This window comes from Microcebus murinus, chromosome 19 (assembly GCF_040939455.1).
Source record: "Microcebus murinus isolate Inina chromosome 19, M.murinus_Inina_mat1.0, whole genome shotgun sequence".
Taxonomy (NCBI): Eukaryota; Metazoa; Chordata; class Mammalia; order Primates; family Cheirogaleidae; genus Microcebus; species Microcebus murinus.
In genome coordinates this window covers 11,005,036-11,032,387 of record NC_134122.1, presented here as the reverse complement: position 1 = coordinate 11,032,387, position 27,352 = coordinate 11,005,036, and the positions used below count along the sequence as shown (strand labels likewise).

Here is a 27,352-nt window from a genome sequence, read left to right as displayed (position 1 = left end):
CCCGGAGACCTACTGGCCTGTGACAGTCCTCAGGACAAACGGGAGAGAGTGCGGATGGCCCAGCACAGCGGGCAGAAACCCAAAAACACAGCGTCTTACGTCTGCTTAGTCGTGGCTCGTTCTGTGCTCGCCTCATTCCAGGCCTATCCCTTGCTTAGCCTCTCACACGTCACCTTGACCTTGCTCTATAGAACTCCCTGTCATTCGGAACTGTGTCTTTATTTAGGTGATTATTTGATTAATATCCATCTTCCCCGTTGGACTCCAAACTTCTTAAGGGCAGGGACCAGCCTCTTTAGATCCCTGCTCAGTGACTAACACGTGGACCATGGCCCATGACACGTGCTGAATGGAAGGATGCAGATGTGAATGGAGCCACGGGTCATCCAGCATGACTCAGCTGGAAGAGAGAAAAGAGGTTGGATGTTTTCAGTGTTGGTCAGACCTTGTCGCCTCATCACTGCCCTGCCCTCTTCACCGAGGTGTCTCCTGTGCCCAGAGCTGTACCCGGCGTGGCATAGAGGGTCAACAGATGCCAGAAGAAATAAATGGATGGACGCTACTCTTTCTCTTCCGGTTATCTTCTTCAGGGTGAATTCATGGAGGGAGGATGGAGGGAAGTGACACTATCACAAGCTACAAAGGTTCCATCTAGGTCACTCCTCGGTGGGTCTGGTTCTCAAGGCCTCTAAGCTGGCAGGCCAGCAAGGGGCGAGCTTAAAGCACAAACTGAACTAGGGTTTGTAGAGACAATGCTCCTTTGGACTTAAGGAACAACGAGTGCTGGGGCGAGATATTTAAAGTTTAAGTGGGTCATGGTTTCTGGTCCTTATCACATACCCTGAATAAACAAAACCAAACCACCACCCAGGAATGGTATCAGACCTTCGGAGATAACCTGGCCCCATCTCTGCTACCAGGTCAGGAGGAAGCTGGAAAGAAAGGCATTTTTCTTCTCCACTGCCACACCCTCCTTCCTGGGGGACATCTGAGTCCTGGTGGGGGCTCTTTGCATCTGAAGATCAACCAGTGAAGGGCTCAAGATACATGGTCTTTGTCAATCCTTTGGGGGTGAGAAAGAGGTTACAGATGTTCTGCGACCACCCATCCAAAAGCAAACACCAAAACAAAACAAAACCATACTGAGAAACCATCATAAAGCCAAACTCCAAACATGCCTGGGTCTTGAGCCCGGCCCGCCCGGGCAATCGAGAGGGGCTCACCTTTGAACCACAGCCCCCTTCCAGAGCCAGAAGGAAAGGGAAGGAATTTACGGGCCGTCTCACAGCTGTGGGCTCTGGCCTGCCTACAGGATGAGTTCACGACTTATTCTTAGAAGCTGGACTCAAATGAAACCAACAGCACCTATAAATAGAGTGGGGATACACTCAGCTCAGTGTCACCGAAAGGTCCTTTTCGCAGGGACACGCTTGCTGACTGGACGTTCTCGGGTTACCCGGCGGGCACTACGCGGAGATGAGCTGGGCTTGTTCCCCTCCAGGGCTGTCCAGGAGGGGGAAGAGCAGCAGGTGAGTCAGACTCTGTGATTCCGCCCGATTCTGTGTTCATCCCTTTTTTTCCCCCCTAAATGCTCATTCACACTCTAAGTGGGAAGGAGCTGCAGAGGAAGGATGTCACTCTATAAGTGCGCTGGCCGGGCGACCTGGCAGCGCCCCCTGGGAATGGATCCTGGTGCAGGCTGTATTTGACAGAGTGTTCTGGTCTTTGAGATTAGATTGCAAACTCCCTCAGGGAAGGGCGCAAGTGCTAGGGTTTCCTCTTGCTTTCCCCGGTGCTGGCAAACGCAGGGCTGGCTGGGGTTTCCGTGGCAGGTCCTGCGCCGTGAATTAAAAGGACCTCCTTACGCGTGGAGATCTTTGTGGTGGAGAACACCAGGGGCCTGCGTTCCAGGCCTGGTGGCTTTGCTTTTCATCACACTGAGGATTGAAATGGAGTCATCACGACACTGTGATAGTCTAGTTGGGGCTGGAAACACCTGGAATCACCGTGAATGGACACAAAGCCACGGGCAACAAAGTCAAGCCGCTAGAATAGTAACAAGAGTCGGTAACATTGACTCAACCCTTCAGTAAGCTAATGCCAGGCACTTCTCTAAGCACTTTGCAAAAACGTATTTAATCTTTTGTAAACCCCTACGAGATAGGGACTCTTAGTATCTCTATTCTACAGGTGAGGAAACTGAGGCACCAAGAAGAGATGTGTAACTTGCTCCAGGCCACACAGCCAGTACGTCAGGGTTGGAAGCCAGGCAGTGTAGCTCCAGAGAGCCTGGTCTTTTATGGCAAAAATTAAGTACGCAGAGTATCTACCTGTTGGTTTTCCTGTCCAGCAGCTCTTCCTCCCTCCCCGGGTGACCACAGGCCTCTGGGGGACCAGCTCTTCCCACTCCCGGCCCAGGTGCTCCAGTGCCTTGTCTTGGCTGGAGCCCCTGGGAGTCCTGGCCAAGCCCACACCTTGACAGGAGTCTTGCAGGAGTGGCCCTGGGATGGAGGTAGGGCAATTGCAACAAATCCCAGGGCTTTTGCTGGGAATGCCAGGATGAAGACCTTCTGGATTTGAACTGGAAGTAGGCAGCCTTGGGAAGTGCCATGGCCACCTTGCTACCCAAGAGGGAGCCTGGCTGAGAATGAAATCAGTACCGGGGGGAAGCAGAGTTGACAAACACAGCCTGGTGGCCTCATTCGAAGCCCGGATCCAGCTGGGCCTGATGCTGGAGCCTACACTTCAACTTTGCACTTTCATGAGCCAGTGTTTTCCCTGTGCTGGTTGAAGTTGATTGGCCCAACTAACAACCCAGCTCCATCCATAAGTGACAGCCCGTTGTTGCTCCCTTTTTTATTAGCTCTTTTGGACTCTTCTGGAAACGCACACCATATCCTGCTTCCTTGTACTGGTTTCTCCATTCTCCACCTACTCAAACCCAAACACCACCTCCCTGCGGAGGCTCAGGCCACACCAGTCAGGATTACCTACTGCTTCCCTGGGTTGCCGCGATACGTAACTTGTACACTTCCTGAGCACTTATTTCATTCTGCCTTGTAACACGTGGAGTTATTTACAAGTCACTTATTAATAATTACTGAATGCTTCCAATGTGTCCCATCCTTGGCTCGGCGCTGGGGATTCAGAGCAAATATTAATAATAGCGACATATACCTGAGGTCTAACTAAGTGCCAGGCACTCTGCTTAGCACTTTGCATGCATCAGTTGTGCCACTGCATCTCCTTAAAAACCCCGAGAGGCAAGTACGAATGATGTCTCCATTTTACGTGTAACAGGCTGGTAAATTAGGAAATGACGACGAGGCACCAAGAGCTCACAGCTATGAAACCGCAAAGCGAGTTACCAGATAAAGATGTAGATTTTCGCAGCCAATACTTCAGAGCTCGTCTCACACTCAACTCCCTGCAGTTTCACAAATCCTCAGTCCACAAAGAGGATCTAAAAGAATCAGTGAGTATTAAGAGAGGATTTATGAGGTTTTTTTTTTTTTTTTTTTCCTTTGGCAAATACCGTGTTGTCATTCACCTCCCAACAAACAAGCACGCATGCGCTGGGGGTGTTTAACCTATTCCTGCACCTCCAGTCCAGTGAGAGCAGCTTCTGCAAGAGGCTGCAGAGAGTTGGACGAGACTTCCCAGCCGCTAGAGACGGGGAAGCACAGGGGGTGACTGTGCGTGACTCACTCCTGAGCATCGGAGGGTGAGAGCCCGTGGCTAGGAAGCTGGCATTGGCTTGCACGCCCAGATCCTGTCCTGGCGCAGTAGGAGTGTTTCCTACGGACCGACCTGGCCAAATGGGTCTCCTCCCAAAGGGCGGCCTAGGAGGGTAATAATCTCTCATCGGGCAGAGACTAGGGGTGGATAGCCAGAGTCCGGGGAGTGAGAATGGATTCCCAGGGTGGCCTGAGCTGCACTGCCCCAGTGCTGGGGCCTTTCCAGGTACCCACTCATCTCCCTGCATGGCACCTGAGCACGCCCATAGGGTGTCATACCGCCTTTTGACTCTAACCGCCAAGTAAGTACTTCCCTCTCCCACCCTCATTTGTCCTACCTTTTCTCCCTTCCAACCCCTCATGTGTGTATGCTGGGGGCAGATCTTGAGTGTCCATGTCCCTCTTCCCTGAAGGCATGCAGCCCACTGCAGAGGGCTGCAGATGGAGGAAGAGAAAAAGAGGCCTATCTTTAGATAATGTTTGAAGCATTGATGAATACATTCGATAAAACATTCTGATGTTAGATAAAGATACCTTCATACACATGCAAGAATGGCTATAATAGAAAAGACAGACAACACCAGGTGTTCGCAAGGATGTGGAGAAAACAGAACCCTCATATGTTGGCAGTGGGGGTGTCAAATGGTACACCCACTTTGGAAAACAGTTTGACAATTTCCTATAAAGTTAAACATAAGCCTACTGTACAACCCAGCAATTCCACTCCATTCCCAAAAGAAATGAAAACTTATGTCCTCACAGAGACTCGACGATGAATGTTCACAGCAGCATTATTTATAATAGCTAAAAAGCTGAAACAATCCAAATGCCCATCAACTGGTGAATGAGAACACAAACTGTGTGTATCTATATAATGGAACACTACTCAGCTATAAAAAAGAAACAAAATACTGATACACGCTGCCACATAGATGGATTTCAAACACATTATAAGTAAAAGAAGCCAAGTGCAAAAGAATTGAACATTACATGATTTAATTTCCATGAAATTTCCAAAAAAGACAAATGTGTACAGACAGAAAGCAGATCAGTGTTGCCGGAGCTGGGGATGGCATGGGGGACTGACTGCAAACAGGTGTGAGGGAGTTTTAGGAGATGATGAAATATTCTAAAACTGGGCGGTGATAATGGCTGCACGACCCTATAAAATCTTTGAAAATGTTTGTATTGTATTACTTATAATGGGCCAATTTCGTGATATGTAAACTCTATCCCAATAAAGCTGTTAAATAAAACAAAACACCTAAGTACTATATTTGGGACACAGCAAAAGCTCAGTAAATGTTCATAATGAATCCTCTTAGGAATAGAAAGAATGCCAGGGCTGAGACCCTGCAATGGATTGCTTAGATGGGAAGATCTATATTCAATGAGGAAGGGAGGCCTGGGAATTGGGGATTGGCAGAGACCCCCGTTTTTGCATCCCTGAATTCTGCATTTCTCTATGCCGATCTCCACATGCAAAAGACCAGTGGATACTGACATTGCCCTGAGTCACGTTCCACTTGGAGACCAGGGATCAAGATGAGGTATCCCAACCCCAGTCCCTGTGGTCCTCTGCTGAGGTCCCCTGATGCTCTGAGACTGGGCCTTTTCGAGATATTACAAGCAGACTTAACCTGGTCTGGCTGGAGAATGTTTTTCACTTCATACCCTACTACCATCTTCGAACCTATACTGACAATGACCATTTACTATTTTCAATCAATGCTCCCTTTTGTCTTTTCAATGCTCTTTAATCAATTCTTACATAAATCTCAGCAGAGCCAGGAGGAGAGGAGAGATTGCTAAGTAGGTGAAGGTTGGGTGTGGCAGGTTGATGCTTGTAGGAAACACACTCAGTTCATGAGGTTTTCCAGCATTTCCACAGCCATACCATTCCCAGGCTGGCCGATGCAATTCCAAACAAGTGTCGCTCAGGCCCCAGGAACCCACACATCAGATAAAACTGATTCGGAAAGTAGGATAAAGTTGGAAGGGCCCTACTTTCCATCACTGCGAGAAAGGTGGAGTCCAGCCTCTCTCTAGAGTCTGCCTTGGCTCCCTAGTTAACATTCCCAAGAAGCGACAGCACAAAAGAACTGGTATTTAGACACATAGCCAGGTCCTCAACAGAGAAGAGTGTTTCTTTCTTTCTTTTTCTTTTTGAGACAGAGTCTCACTTGGTTGCCCAACCACTAGAGTGAGTGCCATGGCATCAGCCTAGCTCACAGCAACCTCAAACTTCTGGGCTCAAGGGATCCTCCTGCCTCAGCCTCCCGAGTAGCTGGGACTACAGGCATCGTCACCATGCCTGGCTAATTTTTTCTATGTATTTTTAGTTGGCCAATTAATTTCTTTCTATTTTTTAGTAGAAACGGGGTCTCGCTCTTGCTCAGGCTGGTTTCAAACTCCTGATCTTGAGCGATCCTCCCGCCTCGGCCTCCCAGAGTGCTAGGATTACAGGCGTGAGCCACTGTGCCTGGCTGAGAAGAGTGTTTCTGATCTTTTCTATTGCTGGGTCCCCTCTCCTGACTACAATGTTCTTTAGTTTTATCCATCTCTCTGGCCACTTGCTGGAAAAAAGACAAAGCTTAAATGGTTTTGTTATTAAATAAAAATGAAAAACAACAACAACAACAAAATACAAAACCCTGAGCAGTTAACTAAAAACCGGAGTCAAAAGCTAATAAAGTATATTTAAGGATGGCAGACAGAAAGAAGTATAAGATAAAAGCAAATAGGAGCAAATTAGAAAATAGACAACAATAGAATCGATAAGATAAATCAAAGAGCTAGCTCTTTTAAAAGACCAATAAAAGAGACAAACTTCTGGCAAAGTTACACGAGAAAGAAAGACAATAAAAATAAATAATGCCAGGATTAGGGACTAGAAACATAGATTTGGAAGAAGATTACAGTTAAAAGCATACTGTGTTGAAATGTATGCTAATAAAATATGGACCCAAAAAGACATAAAACCTACTCAAGAAGAGGCAGAAAAACCCAACTAGACAAAAGTAACAGGAAAAAGCTGAGTGAGAACTCCCTGCCACTTTGATGAGATGTACAGGCTTGGATGATTTGGGGGGTGAGGGGTGCATGGGCTAATTCTGTGAAACAGATAAGAAGCCCTTTCTATAGAATGTAATTGGTTCCAGAATGTAAAAAAACATTTAAACATGTCCCAAGGCTGGGCACACAGTGGCTCATGCCTGTAATCCCAGAACTTTGGGAGGCCAAGGTGGGAGGATCGCTTGAGGCCAGGAGTTCCAGACTAGCCTGAGCAAGAGCGAGATCCCATCTCTACAAAAAGAAAGGAAAAAAAAAGTACCCAGCACATTTCACAAAACGAACCTAACTGCAATAACCAAATACTGAGGGGTGGCGAGGGGAAGAGAGGCAGAGAGAGAAGGGAAAACCTGAGACATACGGGTCCATTTACTCAGGGAGAGTGCAGTGGGTTGAACAGTGTCCACCCAGAACCTCCGAATGGGTCCTTATTTGGAAATTAGGATCTTTGCATATGGAATTATTAAGATGAGGTCATACCGGATTAGGCTGGGCCCTAAATCCAGTGACCAGTGTCCTTATAAGAAGAGGAGAGGATACACAGATACTCAGGAAGAAGCCACGTGAAGACGGAGGCAGATACCAGAATGGTGCAGCTACAGAGCAGAAGCGCTGGGGATGGGGAGGAGATCCCAGGAGCCAGGAAGAGGGCAGGACGGCTCCTCTCCTGGAGCCCACACCTCGACTTCAAACTTCCAGCCTCCACACCTGCAACAGAACACATTGCTGTTGTTCTAAGCCACCGGCTTGTGGAACTTTGTTAGGGCAGCCCTAGGAGACTAATACGGATAGAGATGCCAATATTTTTCTATTTCTTTGCTGATTGCAATCATCGATCATTTTGTAAGGGGAAATAATCTATGGGCCGTATTTACCATCTGGGAAACCAATGAATACAAAAGTCTCCACGTCTCTTCCCACTGCAGGCCTCGTGCTCACCTGGAGGACTGGCTCATAGCTGGTTTCCCGCAAGAATTGAGAGGTTTGGGGTGAGAGTATAAACGAGGCCGACATACCAGATGGCCCACGTATGTAAAAGTTGGAAGTCATGCTGCTTTTCCTTCTACTTTGACAGATTATGCCTTCATAACCACTCAGAAAGCCACGTTTGAATGTAAAATTTTCCCAGGCTCCTCAGAGCTCTGAGCTATTACTTGGCGGCCCAAGGAGAGCTGGGTGCCCTTTCGGTACAGCCCCAGCTGCATCCTGGGTCGTGATGCACCTTGTGAGAACAGGTGTGGACGCTCCAGTCCAATGTCCATGCTTTGCTCGCACCCACACATGCAGTGGTCCTTGGTCACTTCTCAGGCTGTGAGTACAGACACCTGGAGCGTCATCCACCCTTGGGAGAACGGGCCTAGGAAAGAGGCCCTGGAAGCAGACTAGGGCCATTTAGGCAGAGAATCCTTGGGGCCTGGGTATCTATTAATAGAACATGGTCTAGAAGGCAGGGGGCATGGGGTCATGGCACTCGGAACCCCGGAATTCCCAACCTAGATGGACCTCCTTGTAGAGCCTGTCCTTGGCCTTTAGAACCCTTACCTGTGGAGGAGGGGTGTGGCCAAGGGCAGGACAGAGCAGGGCCCTCTGAGGCAAAGGCAGTAGCTGCCCTTCCCTGGGTTAGTCACATTGCACAAAAGACCTATTGCCACAGCATGGATTAGACAAATGGATTAATAATCTTGTGGGAACATCAGAGGATAGAAGCACATTACAAAGCACCGCAGAAACTATTAGACATTTCTATCCTTTCCCTGAGCTCTTTCACCCTTTCTTTCCTCAAACAGTCTCTAAGAAACCACAAGATTTATTTATTGAGGACAATCTAGCTTTACTCTTCCCCCCTCAGCAACTTAAAAGCCAAATAATCATCTATTAATCTATAAGCATGTCTGTGTGGACCTGGTGAAGTCTTGCTACCTCCCCCTTTTTCTAAGCAGCATGCCACATTCTCTTTTTTTAATTTTTAAAAATTAAAAAAATGTTTTTGAATAAAAAATTTTTTTTATTTAAAAAGTATATATATTTTTCAAGTCACATTTTTTACCATGAAAACAAGTAGAGGACAATGGTGGTCATGAGACAGAGAGGTAATAGATGAGTTTTGCTACTTAAAAAAATACTATTTTTCTACTGTTTTATAATCCTTAAATAAAACATTAAGAAAATGGAATACAACTCTATATTGAAAAGAATAATATAACATGACTAAGTACAGCTTAACCCTCCAAATCACAAATGCAAGGATGGTTCAATATTAGAAAATTCATAGATTCAGAGGTCAAAGAAGAAAACCACATCAGCTAATAGAACTCAAATTACTCTCTTCATACAATGCTCCTGCTAAATTGGAAAGAGACAGAGGCTTAACGCTGAAAAATAGTATTTATCTCACATCAAGAGCCTACAAATCGCTAACTGGTCAAAGAATGGAAGGCATTTTGACTAGCCCAGGACAAGGCAAGAATTCCTGATATTCCAACTTCATATATACTTATATTCTGAAAGTCTTGCCAAAGCAGGGGGCCCTGGGAGCCTGAGTTGAATTTGACCATCGAATATCCTATATTTGACTTGCTTAATGTTTAAAAAAAGTCAAATTCATTTTCAACATTTAAAAGGTCAGTATATTTCACATTAAAAAATAACAACAACAACAAAAAACCAACCCTGATCTTTGGTATATCTTTTTAAAAATATCTGACCATCTGTTAACATTAGGCCTATTTTCCAAATGGCAGACATTGGCTGGGGCTAAGTAGGGGCTTCCCACTTTAGACAAGGCCCAGGCTCTCTCCGAAGGCCTCACTTGGCCCAATTCATTCATTTATGTCACTTGCCTGGGCCCCACACACATCTATATTCCTGAACCCATGCTGTAAGAGAAGAAACAGGAAAAGAGGCATAAATACAGAAAGGGGTCAAAATTATCACTATTATTTTTAAATGAAGTGATGGTCTTACTATAATATTCAACTGAATCAGCTGAAAAACTATTACAATGAATAAGAGTTCCATAAGATTATCAGTTATAAAATCCATAAAAATTCACGTAACAGAATGGCCAGGGCCAGAGGGAGGGAAGAGAGCTCAGTCACGATTTGCAATAACAACAAATACCTTTGAATTAACTTGGCAAGAAACGTACAGGACCTATAAGAATCAAGCTGCAAAATATTACTGAAGAACATGAAAGAAGACTTCAACAAATGGTAAAACATATCATTTTCCTAATATTGTCCATTACCAAAATAACATAAATGTAATATTATTTCAATAAAAAAAATCTAAACACAATTTTTTTTTGGCAACTTAACCAAAAGAATCTTATATGTTCACCTGGAAGAAGAAATTCTCAAGGATGGGCAATTAGCTGATAAAAATTTCAAAGAGCATAATAATAGAAGCATCTGTCCAATAAATTATTAAAACTTATTATAAAATGATAGGAACAGAATTGAAAGCACAGAAACATATCCAAGTGTAAACATAAATACAGTATAAGACAAAGGTGCCAATTAAGATCAGCAGGTAATAAAGTGTCTTTCAACAACTGGTGTTCAACAACTAGCTCACCGTTTGGAAAAGTCAGATACACACCTCACATTGCACACAGACCCAAGTTTTCCGTGGAATAGAGATTTAAATGTTAGAAATGAAGCAAGAATACCAGAAGGAAATTTGGGTGGATTTTATATATTCTCAGATGAAAAGGAATTTTAAGAATACTGAAAGATTTAACAACACACAAATTTTTAAAAATTGGAAAGGCAAAAGCATAGAAAAAAGACAAATTTAGAAAAAGGTATGCAACATTTATGCAACCTGACTACTCTTAACAGATATAATTCTCACAAATAAATAATACAAAGAACATTTGATAGATAAAAGGGAAATGGACACCAAAAGACAATTCACACACACACACACACACACACACTCAAATGATCAAGAAACATATGAAAAATCTAATCTCAACGGTAACTGAAGAAGTCCAAATTAAAATAGTGCAATGTCATTTGAACTTAGCATATGGATGATAAAAGGCAGAATAATACCATTCTTAGTGAGGGCATAGAAAAAGAGGCTCTCTTACATCTTGCTAATATGAATATAAATTGATACAATCTTTTTAGAGAGCAATTTGGCTGCATATGTCGAAAAGTTAAAACATGGTTTTACTCTCATTAGGAATTCCACTTATTAAAATGTATCCTGAGAAATGATCAGAAACGATCATGTATCTGCATAAAGGTTTAGTGTAAAAGATGCTCACTTGATCATTGCTTCTGGTAGGGAACAACTGGAAACAATGTAAGGGTCAACAATGCAGGATTGGTTTAATAAAATCCTCAGCAGATAGGACTGTGGGAGCGCTTGCCAGCGTCCACTCTGATTGGTTGGTGGCTGTGATGCACATTTGATACATATTTTAGATATTGCCCACACAATGAAATATTCTGTACCACTCAATGATGTAGATGAACATTTATGACACTGACAAACTGTATACTATGTTAGGATAAATACTCAAAAAATAGAATCTATATAAGAAGATTCCATTTTAAGTGAAATACACTATGTAAATAAAGACAGAAATAAGTCTAGGATACACATTGAAGTGCTAGAATTATCCCTGACTAGTAAAATTAGACTATATATATATATATATATATATATATAAAATTTGCCTACCCAGATTTTCTAAAATCTCACAAAATTCTAAGTATAATTTCTTTAACAGAAGTTCATTTTTTAAAAAGTTAATGGTTAGCACTGGCAGATGGCTGGTAGACTCCAGGGTCAAGGAATATAATGTCTGGAAAATATCCATGGCTAGGGTAAGGGAATTTGGAAATTGACATGCTACTGGTGGTCAAAACATTAACAGCCTTTCAGGATACTGAGCAGTCAAGACACTTGCATGTTGACATATATAGAAAAAAAAAAAAAAAACTAAGTGATGGGATTATGGCTTTTATTTTCTTTTATATTCCTTTCCAGAGTCTAAATTTGACAAAATCATGTTATGTTTATAGTCAGGGGAAAAAAACCCCACAATACAACCAGTAAGTATTATAAAACCCTCCCATGGCTATGACTCCCACCAGGACCTGTGCCCTGCCCACCTCCTGTGTTTCTTCTGCTCCCCAGGTTGTTTTGTATCAGTTCTGTTATTCTGTCATTTCCTCCTCCTTACCTCTACTTTCACAATTTTTTTTCTGTCTGGAGAGCATTCTCTTCTTGGAGCTCTAGACTAATTTGCCCAGAAATTAATTTGTTGAAAGCCAATTTATCAAATTTGTTTTCCAGAATGAAAACCATTGACCAAGTTTGCCTATTCACTAAAACCAAACGTTTTAAGAAAGGGTTGAGTTTCGGTTATTGCTGATAAGAATATACTTTTAGCATTTTTTACAGAAAATTGTTAATTTACATTAATTTTTTTCTCTAACATACTTAGAATTTTCAGACATACAGAAAAATTATACAGCAAAGATTTATATACAGTACTCATTCTCTGGATTGTAAAATGGTTTACATTGATATTTAAGAGATAATTGTTAATTGAATGTTTTGATCATAATCTTTGTTCAACCTTTTGGCTTTCATCATTTAGCAATTTAAGTGGCTTTTAAGTTGGTTTTTCTGATTGTTTGTTTTAAAATTCTTTCTTATTGCTAATACATATTAGATAAGAAGTACTAATATTAATATGATACATTATAATAATTCATTTTGAGGAAATTAACTTTTTCTTCTTTGAATTATTTAATACCTTTTGCTGTCAAATCTTTATGCAAACTGCTACTCACTCATGTATCCCAAATGATTCTTGTTAGAAACCAAAATGTTATTTTTCAGGAAAGGATTATTTCAGCCAGCTCTGATTTCTTTAGTATGCTTTTAAATTTAATTAAAATTTCAGATTTCCTTGGGATGTTTTATATACAAAATTAACATGTTTAAAACTAAATTCTATTTTAAATTTAATGCAGTTAAATTTAAGCCTGATATGTCATTAAAGGAACTGGCTAAAGACTATTCTAAATGTTTACAGTTTGAAGAATAAAAGAGGCATTCAAAATAAAAGAATTTAGAAGAAATGAAAGCAAATCTGTTTGACACAAAATGCTAAAATTTTGGTTAGTAAATTGCACTTGATGTCAACAAAAAACTTCAGTTTAGATTTATTCCTGCTTTGCCACATTTTAAAAAGTAGCATTTTATAAGATTCATTTGCTGGGTGGCATTATCAATCTTACTTAGTCAATAGCCAGAAAAGTACATCTCACAATCAGAAAACAGGCGTGAATGTTACTATCAAAGCTACTTGGTAACTTTGGTGAGTTCAGTGTATTGGTGTCTTGGTAAATGGATTTCTACAACATGAATTTCTGCGATTGGTCATGAGATGAATTGACCAAGAACTAAGTGCTCTATACAGATTATTTAATTTTCCTAATAAACTTATTTCTCAGTACTATTATCCCCATTTTACAGATGATAAAATGGATGTTTTAGTCAGCTGGGTAATTTAAGATATTAATTTGGCTGTGTAAGCCCAGAGCTTGTACTCTGTACCCTAGAGCTAGCTCTCTAGATCCCCACTAGAGCTTTGCTACTGGTGGCCATAGAAATGGACACATCAAGCATCACTCCCTCCAGGAAGCCTTCCCTGACTTCCACAAGTAGGTTAGATACTCTCCTCTGCATCCTCAGTGAACCCTGATCACGTCTCCATCTTGGTATGCATGTCCTGCTTCTTCCCCACAGCATCCTGAATTCCTGGAGGGCAGGACCATGATCTTTTTCATCTTGGTAGCCCTGGCACCTAGCAAAGGATCCTGGCACAGAGTAGGATGCAACTGGGTTTTAGAGTTTATCCAAGTCTGTGTACTCAGAGGGAGAACCTAGGCTCTTTTGCCCTGTATTCCCTTAGCTTTGGTGTAGGGGCTGGACCACTACTGTCTTTAACAGACGTACCCAAACAGCGATGTGATCAGTTGTGTGGAGTCCCCCTGCTCCCCTACAAACTTGGGTTTCTCAAAATGGGGGCATGGAGTGGTTGTAGGCTGCAGAATTATTCAGTGTCACTCCCAGGAAGACAAAGAAGAATAAAAGAGGGTCTGGCGAAAATGCATTTCTCAGTTTCTCTCTCCTTCTCTCCATCCCATTTTCTTCCCTTAACATAATCTGTAATTCTATTGGTCTCCTTGTTCTCTCCCCTGATGAGAAAGTAGCCCCAGCAAAGTAGGGGTCTTGCTGACTTGTTCCGTAGTGTATATTTAGGGTCCAGCATGGTGCCTAGCACAAAGTTGGTTCTTGATAAATATTTGTTGAATGAATAGGCCCTAGGTTCCTCAACTATATTGCTACAGCTTCTTCTAACTCTCATGTTATGTGAACCAGGGACTATTCCGGTAACTTGACCCAAAGCAGCTTAATAACCTGCCTAGTACATGAGGGGGAAAATGAGGAGGGATGAATAAAAGTTGATTTAGTATGATTTATTTAACATTATGACTACTATTCTAACTGCTTATGGTTTTTAATGGTTTATAATATATATTTTCAGAATATTATCTAATTTATTCAAACCTAAACAGATAAGCTTCATTTAAAAATTGTCTTAAACCAAGCAAATATAGAAAGAAATAAGGGCGATATGAGGTTATAAGTTACAAGGAATATAGGAAGCTAGAATTGGAACCACAGATCCAAACAGATTAGAAGTGTTCTCTCGTAAGTCAGAAAACAGACAAGGGTGCTTACTACCAGTCCACCTATCCAACAGTGCATGGAGGTACTACAGTGTAATAAGACAAGAAAAAAAATTAATTGGAGGGGCTGGGCGCGGTGGCTCATGCCTGTAATCCTCTGGGAGGCCGAGGTGGGCGGATTGCTTGAGGTCAGGAGTTCAAAACCAGCCTGAGCAAGAGCGAGACCCCGTCTCTACTATAAATAGAAAGAAATTAATTGGCCAACTAATATATATAGAAAAGATTAGCCGGGCATGGTGGCACATGCCTGTAGTCCCAGCTACTTGGGAGGCTGAGGCAGAAGGATTGCTTGAGCCCAGGAGTTTGAGGTTGCTGTGAGCTAGGCTGATGCCATGGCACTCACTCTAGCCTGGGCAACAAAGCAAGAGTCTGTCTCAAAAAAAAAAAAAAAAAAAAAAAAAAAAAAAAAAAAAAAAAAAAAAAAAATTAGAGGCATAGGGATTAGAAAGGAAGAGATAAAACTGTCATAATTTTCAGATATTAAATAACAGGATGACTATATAGAAAAGACAAAAGAAGCCACAAAATAAGGCATTAGAAATGAGATTTAATTAGTTCCTGGGTGTGACATTAAATTAAAAAATACAGTTGCATATACTATACCAGCAAAGTAGAAAATGTAACTAAAGAGAAGAATTTTCAATAGTATCAGAGAATATAAAATATCTTAGAATAAATCTAATAAAAGATATCTGTAATCCTTACATGGGAAATTATAAAACTTTATCAGGAAATATTAAAGAAGGCAAAATAAATAGACAATTATGTTCATGGTTTTCATGGATAAATTTTAGGACGTCAGTGCTCCCTAGATTGAGCTTTAGATTCAAGGTAACTGCAATTAAAATCCCAATAAAGTAACTTTATGAAAAAGACACCTGCACTCGAATGTTTATAACAGCACAATTCACAATTGCAAAGATGTGGAAACAACTGAAGTGCCCATCAATACATGAGTGGATTAATAAAATGTGGTATATGTATACCATGGAGTACTATTCAGCTTTAAGGAACAATGGTGACATAGCACCTCTTGTATTTTCCTGCATAGAGCTGGAACCCATTCTACTAAGTGTCTCAAGAATGGAAAAACAAGCACCACATGTACTCACCAGCAAATTGGTATTAATGGATCAACACCTAAGTGGACATATAGGAAAAACATTTATCGGGTGTTGGGCAGGTGGGAGCGGGGAGGGGGATGGGTACAAATACAATGAGTGAGATGTGCAACATTTGGGGGATGGTCACGCTCGAAGCTCTGACTCGAGGGGGGAGGAGGGGAACGGGCAGTATATGTTACCTTAACATTTGTACCCCCATAATATGCTGAAATAAAAAAAATCCCAATAGGGATTTCATGGAGCTTGATAAGATGATTCTAAAATTTATTTGGAACGCTAAAGGGCTGAGAATTACTAGGACACTTCTGAAGACCAAGAGTAGAGAGAGAAAGGTATGGCCCTGCCATATATCAGGAATATTAATGAAGCTTTAGTAAGACGGTGCATTGGTGTGAGAAAAACACATTCACCAATAGAATAGAATCAAGTCCAGGAACAGACTGTGCATAAGATGAAAATTTGGATTGTGATAGACATGGAAAAACTGTGGATCTTTACATCATAAACTTTAAAAACTCTTAGTATAAAATACAGATAGATATCTTTTACATATTGTGGTAGAAAAGACTCACTAAACAATGTCTTAAACAAAAAGCATTAATTATAAAAGATTGATACATTTTGCTATATTAATAACTTTTGTTCATCAAAAGATACCTTAAAGAAAGTAAAAAGAAATACAACACACAAATGAAGGATTAGTATTGAGAATATATTAAGTGCTCCTTTTAATAAAATAAAAAAAAAAAACACAAACAACCGTAGATACATGGGCAAAAAACATGAACAGATACTTCTCAGAGAAAAAAAGGAGGCATATGTGGCCAATCACATACAAAGAGATTTTTCACCTGTGTTACCAACAGCCGCAATGAGGCGCTATTTAATTCACAATTGATCAACGAAAATTAAAAAGTCTGACAACACCAGGTGTTGGAAAGGATGTGGATCTATTGGTTCTCATACACGTTACTGATGTGAGTGTGAATTAGCAAAACCACTTCTGTTTGCCACTGTACCCTAAAGTTGAACATACACATCCCATCCAACCCAACAGTTCCACTCCTAGGTACATACCTAAGAGAAACATTTGCACATGTATAAGATTAGGTACAAGAATGTCCATAAAAGTATTTTTTATGGTAATATTGAGAACCTATGAACAACCTAAGTGATCAGTAATGAGAAAGTTGCTGAATAAACAACAGTATGTTCACATAATGAAACATTATAGAGAAGTCAGCAATGTGCAACAACAGGATAAATCTTACCAAGATAAATCCTAAAACATTACACTTATTATAAATTTAAGAACAGTATATACACACAATTTTTATAGTACATATGATATATACAAGAATAAATAAAACTACATAGAAAAGAAAGCAAGAGAATGTCCATAACATAAATTGGGGTGAGGGTTCACCGTGGCTTGGGAGAAGCAAGGAAATAGGATGGAATGTGGATCTGTGTGGTTAGATGGAGGTTATAATCTTACTGTCAAGGTCCTGCCTTTTTTTTTTTGGGAGAGAGTGGTAACTTCATGAGTGCTTTTTGCATTATTAAATAATTATTAAATAATGCAGAAAGCGCTCAATAAATAAGAGTAGGTCATGCATAAATAAGTGATGTGCTTCATAAACCAAGGATTATGATCATTCCAATTCTATGCACCAGTGGCCCCAATTTAAAAAAAAAACAAAACACCTATGTTAGACACATGTTAGTGTATGATACGGGAAACAAGATTATTAACTAGAGAAAACACAGAAAGCTTGACTCTGGACCACGGATTGAAGATGCAGTTTGAAAAAACAGATCGAAGGTTTGGAACCTCAACCAAACGCCACATTTACAAAAGTATCTCCAGGTCAGCTCTAAGGAATAAACTAAAAAGACCTACCTGGAGGATGCTTTTCCTTTTATAAATATTCTCTCCCATTTCAAAACTGCCCCGTGACGCCACTCGACGAAACCAGCGAATACTCCAGAGATGTCGAACAGCTGAGGACACAGGTTTCTTGCTTTTCAAGATGACTGAACTCTCTCATCTGTTCCGAAGACTCATCTTGTGCTATCTTTTTCCTACAAGGCATTAAATGTGAAATAAGGCCTAGCTTGGCAATGCGCCACAGAGAAGTATACTTTTACAACTTCTGTAACCTGTGCTCTTAGCACCCCAGAACTCTGTAATGCGTATCAGAGTGCTGTGAAGGTTTGGTCATTTCCAGGCAATGAGTGTTGTTTTCTTTTCTTTTTTTTTTTTTTTTTGGTATAAGTAATACTTTACTGTAATTCCATTATTGCAAATACAAAAGCTGGCTCTGTTTTCTGGATTCTTTAAGACCTGGAAAAAACAACAACTTGTAACTCCAAACTAAGGGGCTGTGCTTTACTGTTCTGGCACACGGTGGATATTTCATGAATGTTTGTTGAACACACTGCCATTGTTTTCCAAATGGTAATTTTTAAGACCCTGGGTTTCAAGAGAAAATATACTAGTTGAGTGGAACATTCTTCCTACAGATTGTATTTTATATAACAAAAAAGGATCTGAAAGTAAGAGTGTATTGATGGAGGTATGTCAAAAGAATAGTTGAAATTTGGGACTGTCTTTGGAAATCAAGGACACAGATAGGCGTTAGATGTGACATGAGCCACCGTGGCAAGGATACACCTTTCAAGGTATGTACAGAATCCAGAGAGTCAAAAAACAACAATTCCCCCCTTCTCCCCCCCAAAAAACACACATACAGATTTGGCAACAGTGGCTGAGAGGTTAGGCAATTTAGACAAAGCTGTTGTGCATTAATGATCCTCTTGTTAAGACGACAAATTCTCCAAATCACTTTGTGTACACTGTATATAGTCATTTCCCAAAGATAGTGGCAAGAACAGACATATGCTGGCCCTACAGATACTGAAGGGGAAATGAAAGAGATAATTAATTCCTCTTGGATAAGGTTAGCAGTCAACATAAAACACAGACCTGTCCCATAAGGTGAGCAAGCAGTCAGAAGCAGCAGGTATTCCCAAGAGAGTACCTATAGCAGCAGGAAAGAAAAGTTCCCTTTCCTGTCCACTAGGGGCATTCATCTGAAAGGAGGAAAATGTCACATAACTTTTTCAGAAGATTATAAGCAAGCCTGTGCATAGACACATGTTCGTATTTTCCCAATTGAGGTTATTTACATTTAAAAACATGTGGGCTACCCCTCCGCTTGTAGCGGCTTGCTCTTTCAGTAACCCCACTTGCCAAACTACTTCCTTATGTTTTTTTTTTTTTTTTTTTTTTTTTGCCATCTAAGCACATATGTGTTCGTTTGCCCCTAAATGAACTTGCTGGATGGTGTGCTGGTTTCCAAGCGTGAAGTCATTTCACGTGTGCGTGTCCTGTGGGTGCAGCCCAGCGCCGAGCTCCTGCGCGCAGTCAAGCGTCGGCTTGACCCGACTTGCCTTGGCTGAGACATGAAGGCATGAACAGACTGCTCCAGGCCCGTGGCTGCCTGGGGTGGGGTAACGATGAAGGTGCTGCTTTTTCCTTTGCTCCCCAACATCTGCCCCGCCCACCCCCAAATGTGTTACCAACCTATTCTTCCTGCCTGCGTGCCCTTTGGTGAAATAAGTCACCTACCAACACCCACTCTGGGAGTCTGGGATCAGCAGGAGATGATCTGACACCATGACGCCTCTAGGCAGGCCCCCCTTGCATGTGTGTGCCCCCAAACACAACCCACCGGTGGGGAGGTGGGGAGAGACCCTGAGCTTCTTGGGGAGTCACTAGAACAATGGCTTGGCCAGTTTTTTTCCCTCCGCTAAACTGTTAACTGCATTTCTTCTCAAACTATTTGAAGTGTGACTTACACAAAACAAGCCGTACACATTTAAAAGTGTACACTTTGACGGTTTTTGACATGTGGACATTGTGAAACTAACACCACCAAGAGAAAGAACATTTCTATCAACTCCAGATGACTTTCCTTGTGGGCATGGCTAGTTCCTATCCTGAATCTGGTTTTGAGGGGATCTGACCTCACCTAGAAGCCCAGGGCTTGACAAGGGGTCACTGCTAGTATTTTAGAGATGAAGAGCACTCTACTCAAATATCTTCCTCTTCCTCAGGGGGAAAAATCCCCTGTGACCAACAAGACTTGCCACTCTGACTCACCCTGTGTCCGGGGGCGCATACTCGGGCTCTGATAAGAGGCCGTCAGTCTGTCCTCCGTTTGTTTATAATGACTCATACTGAAAAGTCAGGCATCTGCTTTTTTCCTCTACCATGCACAGGCCAGGCAAGGACCAGAGGCAGATACACCCCAGCTCAGAGCGCCTCCAGCGCGGCTGGTTTAGGACGTGCGACTCAATGGGGACCCCTACTGACGGAGGCCGGGAGCGCCATGTCTTGGAGTCGAGGTCTGCCCTTCGCCCACACCTCAGAGGCAGATCCTCCTGAGTCATGGATCTATCGTATTTGCAAGAGGAATGGGGAAAAGCAGCTAAGTTTTCACTGCGTCCTTGCAACCTGTCCTCCTCACCCCCTGTCTATCAGTGACAGAGTGTGGCATGAGTCACAACGCTCAGCCTATGCCCACACTGGAGCAATTAACCACATAATTGCTTCAATGATGAACCTTCCCCCAGCTGCAAGCCGCCCCCGTGGTAGAGCTCTAGGCTGGAAGCCAGCAGTCTTCAGTTGTATGAATCGTGAAGGCCCGGGTTTGAAAAGCCAAAGTTGCAATTCTTTTAGCCAAGGCCTTCTTGGCCCCAGTTTAGAATTCCTATACACAAGTCCTGATGGGCGCATGGGGGATGTTTCAGCTAGAATTAATGTCACAATCGAGTCAACATAAAGTAGATTTATCTGCTCTTTCAATGTATTGAAGCAAAGTTGCTCTGTTTTGAGAACAAATCACCATAGCAACTCAGCCGCCCCACTTACAGTAAGCTCATTACCACCAAAATAAAAATCCCTACCAAGGTTTAGGATTGGCTAGTGAGAGTTGCTGAACGTTGACTTTCAGTTTCCAGATGACCTTAGCCAGCATAGATTTTGGTTTTAAAAATTGCTGAAAGGGATGCCTTAAGTAATAATAAGACTATAAAGCCAGGTTACAAACAGAAGGTTCTAGGCTGTTCCCCAGCCAGCTTGAACACAAGCCGACCTCACTGCCAAACGGCAGCATTTGGTTGTCAAAATAGAAGGCTTCGGAAAAGGGCTCATTCCTACTACTGTGGCTTGCCAGTCAGTCTGTTCCAAGTTGGGGGTATGTGGTAATATACACGCTGGTCTTTAAGAAGAGGCAAATTGATACAAAAACAGGTTTTCTGTAGGTGTGAAAGGAAAGAAAGCAAAACTGCTTGTTTTTCCCTCCACCCCCAGGCCCCTAACACTGAGCTTCGGTTCCATCAGTTTTCTGTTCTCTCTCCGGCTTCTTCCTTCTATCACTCTGCTCTGCTCCTTCATCCTGATCCTCTTTCTTGTCATCCTCACCATCCCAGTGGCTTCCTCAGCCCCTCAGGTCGCCGTGTGTCCTTGGGCTCCCTGGACCCACGGTCCAGGGTGGTCAGAGCTCTTTCGTTGTGGATCCGAAGGCCACCAACACTCCTAAGGCTCAACTCCTAATGTTGTGGGTTACTTCCTGGAAATTCCCTCATTTCTATTAAGTGTCCTGGTTGTTGCATGATTCAGTTTCTTCTTCTTCTAACGTTCTGTCTCCTCTGTCTTCCCACCTCCCAAATACAGGCATTTTCTAAAGCTGTTAGTCTTTTCCTGTTTCTTTACCTTAACTATCCAATTTCTTTAATTCTCATTTCGGTGCAGATGTCCACTACATCTTGTATTGAGACTGTCCCCCTGACTACCAGCTATCTCAAAACTAACCTGATCAAAACTGAACCCATCCTTCTCCCCAACAAAAGCAGGCTCTTCTCTAGACTTTTGCTTTTTCTGTTAAATAGTCTCATCCCTTCCTGAGCCCAGGCTTAAAAGCTAGGCATTATTTACACTCTTGAGGCACATATTTCCTTTGCCACATTTCACAGACTGTCCTTCTTGGGTGCCTTTTCAACTGATGTCCTTTTCATCTCCAAAGGCATCATCCTAGTTCTGGTATTCATTACTCATTGCTTAGACAGTTGCCAACAGCTTCCAAAATTATCTTTTCATCTCCAATCCTCTCTTCTAGCCACTAAGGTGTGTTAGAGAGAAGACAGGCTTTGGAGTTTGAATCTATAATGTACTTCCACTGTGGCTGTAATTTCTTAATCTCTGAGTCATAGTCTATTTGTCTGTAAAGGTAATATGCATAAAGTGCCGGGCTCTGTAAGTGCTCAGTTAATATTAGTTCCCTTCTATTTCAAAGTTACTGTCAGACTAAAGTTTTAAAAGACTTCTTAATCACATTTTCCCCTTAATCAAATATTCGCTTTTCTACTGAAATAAGAACAAAGTCCTCATCCCAGCCCTTACAAGACTCCTACAATATGGCCCTAGTGTATTGCTCCTACTTCACTATTTACCATTCTTTTTTTAAATACCATCATTCTATTTCCCATCTGTTTCTTCACTAATGCAGTGGACTTGGGCTGTAGCATCTGTCTGTTGAAATCCTAGCTGTTCTTTAAGACTCTTCTCGAATTCTACTTCCTCTCCAAGGCTTTTCCTGATTGCTGCATGGATATGACCTCTGACCTCTGGAGCACTCACAACTCTCTTATGGCATTTTTATTATTCTACTTGCTCATTTTCTGCATTTGATTTCTCTTTACTGCAAGACTGAGCATCCTTTGATGGCATGGACTTTTTGTTACTGCATCAGACCCAGAGAGTCTGCCTTACGCAATCAATGCCTGATGACGAAAACAAACCTGCCCAGTCACGCTTCCCTTAGTCTACTAAACGATCCTCTCTCCTAAGCTTCTGTTGGGTGTCACCCTTCCCAGAAATAAAGTTGCACAGAGAGGCAATTCGCTTACTCAGTGAAGGACATTTTGTAATTGACACCAAATTCTGTAGCTCATAATTATAGGAAAGGGTCCCTAAATATTACCATCTAAATATGCCATGCCGTTTCATTAGACCCAGTTTATTTACTATTTTCATGAATCCATGAAAACCCCTTTGTCTGAAATCACAAGTTGATTTTGTTTACCTTCCAGGCCACAGGGAGCTGTGTTCTTCTGCTGTAGAAGTATCTTAGTCATGCAGATAGATCCCTGGGAATATCTAAAATTCCTCTTCTTTCTCATTCACAAATCAGTCTCTTTAACACAGATAGTCAATGGCTACACAGAAAAGGAACTCAGATTAAACATTCAGTTAAGCTTTTGTAAACAAAATGAGGACAAGCGTCCACTGAGCAAGTGCCAGCACCTCAAAATTTGTCTGTGGTTCTTAAAATTAATCTTATCAAGGTATAGTTTTCAGTATATTAACATCTTAGTACCAAGTTATACTTCTGATATATTTAAGAAATATATATGTGTGTATGTGTGTGTGTGTGTGTATATATAGAGAGAGAGATGTATAGCATCCTCTTCTATTTTATAAAGTTTAACTTTAGGATGTATGAGGCTGGAAACAGGGTTTTATCATTACCTGGGAGCTCTCAGAACTCATGTTGGCAATATCACAAGTTTTTGAAAAGTTGAAACCATGACTCTCATACAAAAATAAAAAAATAGAAGTCAAAGATTTGGTTTGACTCAACTAATGAGGAAACCAAGAAGATGTTAAGACTGATTCAGAAGAAATCAAGGACCTGGAGATTTTACAGTTCATCAGTCAAAGGAACGCAAACATAAATTTGCCAACAAATGCAAAACTGGTTAGTGTCGTATTAGGCAATGCTACTGGATGAGAATCATATGCATTGCCATCAGTTTTCTGCAAATTCATCACTGTTTTTATAAGGTTGCAAAATATTCTAATCAATCAGCAAAAAGTATGGAGCCCTGGAAAATCAGAACTAGCACAGGTTACTAGACAACATAACATCTAGCTCTACACAAAAAAGGTGCTCAGTATTATTTTACCTTTTTGTAAGTTGCATACTTGTTCTTGATACTTTAACCTAAGAGAGGTATGAAAACAAAGCAATATGCTTTCTCTATGACATAATTGATTTTTATGCAAAACTACACAATTTTATACAAATATATACAAGTGGACATAAACCAGTCTCTCACTACCCGCCCATCCCCAATCCCCAATGCTTCACTATGGGCTCTGGAGTCAGACTGCTTGGGTTTCAAATCATGGTTCTACCATTTAGTCCTGGGTGACCTTGGGCAGATTATTAAATACTTAGCCTGTCCGTGCCTCAGTTTCATCACTACAAAACTGGATTAAGAAATAGTACCTTTATGGGCTTGTTATGAGGATTAAATGAGATAATGCTGAAGTGCTAAAAAAAAATGTGAGTTATATTACTGCTACTAAGAAATGATTTGTTAGTCTGCCAAGTCTTTAATCAGACATTAAAACATTTTGAGAAATAATCTGTCTTAACACCTCGTTAAAAAGGGATGCAGATCTACATTTTAAAGCAGAAGCAAAAAATAATAAAACCATCGAAACTAGCCAATCAGTAAACTAATAATTAAACTTGTTTGAGAGATTACAATAAATTCCAACTGTGTTGAAAGGATAATTCATTTCTTCCAACTTGGACATTAAAGGAACAAAAACACATGAGGTAGGAGTGGCAGGAAATTAACCTTTGTTAAGATGTCCCAGGCATTGTACTTACCACACTCATTACGCACCAATAAATGAGTATTTTCAGGAGAATAGTTTTTTTTTTTTCTTCCTTAAGGAGACATGCTACAGAATGAAAAGCAAGAAGGGAAAACAACAACAACAACAAAATACTTTGAAGCCTTAGAAGGTGGGTTACCAAGTGAGTCCAACAGCAAAAGCAGTGGTTCAAAGAGCATTTCAGCTTTATTTATTCTGCATAACAAAGAAAGAATTAAATTAAATATTCTCTGAATTTTAAATTATATTTACCAACACATTGCTGGTAATATATGCCCTTTTACTATGTATTGCTATTTTTACTTTGCCCAGAAAATGCTGAGGAAAATACTGAATAAATATACATTTTATTAAACATACACACACAACTCTGTTACACATTGATATAAATCATTTATGTCTCACTGCTATCCAAGTTTTGGCTTACATATCCTTAAATTAAAAAATACCAGCATAGTCTGCAAAGGCCACCAAAAACCTGGTTGATAAAGATGTTTAAGTGCTGAAGTTCAGATTAGAACAGGAAATAACTCTAAACAAAAATAGAAAGCAAAATAATAAAGAAAACGACAATTCATGTCAAAGCTTAGCTAGATTTTAATATACTCAATCATGAGAAAAAAATTTTCCTAAAATGTTGGTTTTTAAGAGGACATTTTTAGGTTAAACTGAACACAAAAGAGAAGAGAATCTCCCCAAAGTAGTTTCCTGAGCCAAAGGAAAATCAAATCGTGCTTGAAAAACAAAAGCAAAGACCAATAATGCTTGTCTCCCTTTTGAACCCACTTCTTCAGATTTGCTTTAGTGTAGGTTTTCCAGCTGAAGGCAATTTATTAATTCTATGCTCTGTTATTTCAACGTGACCAAATCTAGCCTTAACCCATCATATCCTAATGGGTTGATGAATGAGACAATTATTTTCAGTCCCTCAAGAGCTGGGAAACTGCACCCTGGTGCACTCAAACATATGCAGACATACAGTCTACTAAGCTTCCAACTGAAGAAACAGTAACTTATTGCCAAAAAAATTATATTTATGACCACTACTGAAAATAAATGATTTCTTCTTGTATAGTTTTAAGAAAATATCAAGAAAGGCACTATGATTTAAATAAACAAAACTGAAAATGATTTCTCACAAGATTTCATGTTCAAATTTTTATGCAAAAACCTTGTAAAATAGAATGCTGCTGATCTAGCTTTTAAAAAAGGTGTTAAAAAAGCTAAACATTGAGTCCATAATTGGGTATTTACTATTTTGAGAGAAAAAGGCAAAGTTAACAAAGCCATGCTAGAAAATAAATACATTGATTTTGCAACTGCATGCATCTCTGGTTTCTTTGCCAAAGATTCTTAGAGTGTAAAAATTTGTAAAAAAAAAAAGCTGAGAGAAGGAAATACTTGATGTATTGAAAGCTTTTCACAACTGGGAATACATTAAAATATATTTATTTAGTTGGAAGAGGAAGTGGCAGCGAGAGCCTTTCACCTATAATGACCATTTTAGAATTCATTAGAAATTATCATTCATAATTCAAATACACATGAGACAGAGCACCTGTCTTCAAGTGTTCAGGAGGTACAACAGGAAATAACAGATTTTGAGAGCCAAGGGGCACTGGTACTAAATACAAGTGAGACTGTTATCTACATTGTACTAGAATACAAGGACTGTTTAAAATGGAAGCTTTAAGAAGAGCTTATTTTTGAAAACTTAACTTGGAATGAAACCCCTTATCATGGAATGTGCTATGTTAAGATTTTCCTTTTATATAATGAAACAACAATAAAAGGCAAGTGGAATTATACAAGAAGAAAAAATAGAAATTATATATTGTAAGAAGTGCTGGAGTAGGGTGAAGAAACATAATAACCATACTGTTTGACGTGGTATGTTTATTTTAATGTACTCTGAACTATGACTGAATTTTTCAATAAAACAATAAATACGAAAGTGAATGTAATCATTCTACCTTTTTGTTTTCTATTCTAGGGGCTACATTTTAAACCTGGGACAAAATTAGTAGCCCAAACCTTTATTTTGCCTTTAACTAATTTTTATTTCTTGTCCTCTTTCCTGCTTTCCACATCACCTTACAGAGTTGTGATAACCAATCTGGTTCTCGACATTCCTCAATTCGTTCTTACAGTATTCTTGCATAGAGTTCAAAATCCTTATGTACTGTTAAGTACCAACAAATCAAGATGTCATATGAAAGGTTCAGATTGGAAAGGACAGTTTAAACTACTTTTGTTAGAGTGGAAGACAATTTTGTGTTACATGATCCACTGTGTATTAGTTCAAATAGTGTAGCAAACAAAAACATAGTGGACACTGATGAAATCTTGAACTATGTGATATGGTTGGCAGAGCTGATGTCTAGATTAGCTCTTGAGGTAGAAAATTTATCACTCATTACTAAATATGTGAATAATAGCTAAATTAATAATGTTTAAATATTAATATAAAAGTTTAAAAATTACAAAAGGATGCTATGACTATCCTGTATTTATGTACACTTCAGTAAAAAGCCAACCAGAACCAATCAGAAGGAAATTTAGAATGAGATTATTTTCTTATGGATTTTCAAACATATATATTTCTTTTGATTTTCTATATATTCTATGCATTGCTCTTCCATTTATCTACAAGACTTTTTATCTCAAGGAAGGAAAACCAAATCTTAACAGCTTTGTGGGGCCAGGTGCTATGGTTCACCCATATAATCCTAGCACTCTGTGAGGCTGAGGTGGGAAGATTGCTTGAGCTCAGGAGTTTGAGACTAGTCTGAGCAAGAGTAAGACTCTGTCTCTACTAAAAATAGAAAAATTAGTGGGGCATAGCGGCGTGCGCCTGTAGTCCCAGCTACTCAGAAG

At 40.5% G+C, this 27,352-nt stretch overlaps 1 protein-coding gene across 1 annotated transcript in view; it reads right to left on the bottom strand.

The window, feature by feature from the left end:
• Positions 1-17,882, bottom strand: part of MRTFB (myocardin related transcription factor B) — a 238,293-nt gene extending 220,411 nt beyond the window's left edge. Inside the window, exon 1 of the mRNA XM_075995119.1 lies at positions 17,621-17,882. The gene's annotated coding sequence lies outside the window, so the exon portion shown is untranslated. The remainder of the gene's footprint in view (positions 1-17,620) is intronic.
• Between the last annotated feature and the right edge of the window lie 9,470 nt (positions 17,883-27,352).